At 40.8% G+C, this 3,792-nt stretch overlaps 1 pseudogene; it reads right to left on the bottom strand.

Moving 5' to 3' along the window:
- Positions 1 to 753: 753 nt before the first annotated feature.
- LOC143665971 (acidic leucine-rich nuclear phosphoprotein 32 family member E pseudogene) lies at positions 754 to 1,553 on the bottom strand (annotated as a pseudogene).
- Positions 1,554 to 3,792: the final 2,239 nt, after the last annotated feature.

Genomic DNA, 3,792 nt, shown 5'->3' with positions numbered 1-3,792 from the left:
TGGAGAAAGCTAAAAGACGATTGGATAAAGAATTCAATGGAGGCTGCTTTGCTGTGGGTATTAACTCCAGGGATTGAGGTGGTGAGCAAAACCTTTAGAGAATCACAGGATGGATAGATGCCCTTTGAAAAAGTGTTGTTGGAATGAAATTGATAATGATAGATGGTAATTTTTCATGGAAGTTATAGGAAAGTGATGAATAAGAATCCTTGCTTTTGCCCCTTTTACTAGCTTTCCTTACTGCTGCCTCTTCTCCCTAGCCTGGGTCCACCTCCTTACACCTGTAATACCTCCCACCTGCCCCCGTCTTCAAACTGTGCTCATTTTAGTGCTGTATCCCTTTACTTAATATTTTTCTCAATTTGCTGATATTGTATTTCTGTTCAATGTAATAAAAATTCAATTAATAAAGATTTACTGGTTAAGGAAAAAAAAAAAACCTCATGAATGAAGCCTACCATATTTAGACCTGTGTAAAAGCGATAAAAATGACTCGTACAGTGAACTTGAATTAGAAAACTTAAGATTCCAAATAATTGCAAGGGAATTTCACAATGGAGGTCAATGAAAATTTTTCTCTAAATGTAACATGTTCATAAACGAACTAATAAATCTTACTTGCAAGAGAAAAAAGGGGGAAAATAGTAAAACCATACTTCTCCTATAAAGAGTTGCATGTGTCTTCCGCAGGGACAGCTCTCGTACACGATGACACAGAGAAGACATGATCTTTCTACGGCACACTCAGGACCATTAGGGAATGTAGGTCTTAGAATTATCTGTGTTGCCTTCTTCCTCACCATCATTTTCAGCATCTCATTTCCTCTTCTCCCCTCAAAGACCCCCTCCTTCCTCTTTCTCCTCCTCCTCTCCTTCTTCATCCTGGTCATCACCACCTTCCTCATCCTGAATTCCTTCCTTCATTAAGGATGAGAGGCTAACTCCTCCCTCTCCCAATTCTGAGCCTGCTCCATCTTCATCCTCGTCTTCCTCCTCTTCTTTTATATCCTTCAGGTGGACCAGCTTCCTCTTCCTCTTCATCTCCATCGTAGTCCTCTCCTTCCTCATCAGCCTCCTCTTCAGAGTCTGGTGCTTCGTTATTTTTGTGATCAGATCCACGAAAGTATGTTGGTTTGCTGCAGTAGCTCAGAAATACTTTCTCTATAATCTTCCAGGTTTGTAATTTCACAGTTAAACACATCGAGCCTTGTGAAGTTTTTAAGATTTTGCAGAGCTTCTAACGTGCTGAAATCTTTGATTTCATTTCCACTCAGATTGAGGTATGTAAGATTTGGACATTTCTCTCCCAGGACTTCACAGCCTCCAGAAATTATATCGTTCACTGAGTTCCAACTTTTGAAGTTTATTTGTGCTCGGAAGCTGAGCCATTGAACTTAGTTCCACATTAACCATATGTAGAAACTCTGGTTCTTTGAAAGTGTCATTCAGGCCCTTAATTTCCCCACTGACACAGTAGCAACTCTGGAGGACTATGTCTATTACGTCTTCTGAAGTTCTGTCCTTAACTCCAGGTTAACCTTCTTCATCTCCATATCCTCCTCCTCCTATTCTGCCACTACTCTCTTCTCTTCCCTTTTTCTGTCTTTTCCACTACCCCAACCCTAAAATTTAATAAGATGTGGAAGTGAATGAAAACAAGCACAAATAGAATGCCCACCACCAACAGATAGGTGTGGGGAAGAAAGAACAGAATTGCAAATGAAGCCCAAGAAGTTGGGGCTTTAACATGGTTGCCCCCATCTCCTTGTCCACACACTTGCACATGGGTGCCCACACACACACACACACACACACACACACACACACTCATTTTATAAAGAAAATCTCACTGGTTATAAAATTGTTGGTTGGCTTTTCCTTCAGCACTTTAAATATTCCAACCCATTGCCTTCTTGCCTCTCTGGTTTCTGATGAGAAATCAGCACTCAGTCTAATTGGGACTCTTTGCAGTAACATATTGCTTTTCTCTGACAGCTTTCAGAACTCTTTCCTTTTCTTTTCCAATATACAGTGTAATCAGTATATGACGGCACATATTTTTCTTCATGTTTATCCTGTTTTTTGTTCTCTGAGTTTCTTTGATGTACATATTCATGTCTTTTGCTAAGTTTGGGAATTTCTTTGCCATTATTTCTGCCCCTGTCTCTCTTTCTTCTCTTTCTAGTACTCCCTTAATGTACATTGGTGTTTCTTATGGTATCCCATAGTTGTCATAGCATATTTTTACTTTTAGTATTTCATTTTTCTTTTGGTTCCTCAGCCTGACTCATTTGAAGTGCCCTGTGTTTGAGTTCACTGATTATTTCTTCTGCCAGCTCCAATCTGCTCTTGAAACCCTCCTGGGATTTTTTTTTTCATTTTAATTATTTTCGTCTTCAACTCCAGTAGTTCTGGTGGTTCCTTCTTATAATTCCTATCTTTTGACTTAGATTTTCACATTGTTTATTCATTGTTTTTCTGATAGCCTCTATTTCTTTCTTTGTACTCTCCTTCATCTCCTGGAGCATTTTTAGATCATTTTTAAAAGACTTTGTTCAGTGTACCCACATTCTTGTCTTCTTCATTGGTGTTTTCTGTACTTTTATCCTCTTCTTTGGCATGGGCCATCATTCGCTGTTTCTTTGTTTGTCTTGTACTCTTTTGTAGCACACTGTGCATTTTAATAGCTTTAACTTAGGTACTTCTCCTTGGCATGTCTGCTTCTTAGTTTTGTAACCAGCTGGTGATAAGATAGAGATTTTCTTGAGCTTCATTCCTCCTAACAGGAAGGTATGCCTTATGGACAGGGTGTTCCCTGTCTTTCTGGGACTCTTCATTGTCCTGGGCTTTTTACTTGTTAATTGTTTTGGAGTTCTCTTATTTATTGGAGTTTGCTTGTCCCTCTGTTTCCCAGGAGACAGACTTCACTTTCTTGGGTATTTGAGTCTGGCAGGCCCTTGTCCCAGAATGTCTGCACTGCAGTGTTTTACCCTCCTTTCTTTGTCTAATGCTGCTTTTGCCTGCAGAGCAAATTCTGAGAGCAAGGTCATACTGAAAGGTGACCTTCCAAAGACAAACTTCCAGCCAAAACAGTGCCAAGGTACCATAAAGGGGCATGGAGTCTGACTCCAAAGTGCCATAGGGAGGGGAATCAAAGGGCTACCAAAATTTCTCTGATTGTTCCCCAAAGCTCAGCTTTCTTGGCCAGACCAGCAAAAGCAGCCCTTCAGCTGTCTCCTACAGACCTGAGGAAGCACTGTGTCTTTAAATCTCTACTGCATCCACCCCTGTCCAGGGATTGTTGAATCGCTCAGTTGCTCAGATGTGGCTCAGTCTCTCTAAGCTCAACTCTGCAAATGAAATCATTGCTCTCCCCCCTACTTAGGACATGACATCCAGGGATGAAATTCTCCCTGGCAATGTGGGAGATGACTCCCAGGGATGAATACAGATCTGGCACCGTGAGATCAACAATTACATCCTGCCCAAAAGGGGGGAAAGAAGTGTAATAAATAAAGTATCAATGGCAGAACAAGTTCAAATACAGTCAAGAAGTGTAATAAATAAAGTATCAATGGCAGAGCGAGTTCAAATAGAGTCAAGAGGCTACTTTGGAGGTTGCTCTTATGCAAATTTCAGGTAGACCTCACCACTTATCATAACCTGCCAACCCTCAACCAGGACCATTCCAACCAATCCTAAAGTACACCTAGGGCAATATATAAGATTCCACAAGGGTTCCAGGCACTAGAGTAACTTTCCAGAAACCTACAACCTCCAGGTGTGTCCCTG

Source organism: Tamandua tetradactyla, chromosome 22 (assembly GCF_023851605.1).
Source record: "Tamandua tetradactyla isolate mTamTet1 chromosome 22, mTamTet1.pri, whole genome shotgun sequence".
Classification (NCBI taxonomy): domain Eukaryota; kingdom Metazoa; phylum Chordata; class Mammalia; order Pilosa; family Myrmecophagidae; genus Tamandua; species Tamandua tetradactyla.
Note: the sequence above shows the minus strand (reverse complement) of the source record. Positions and strands in the feature narration are given on the sequence as shown.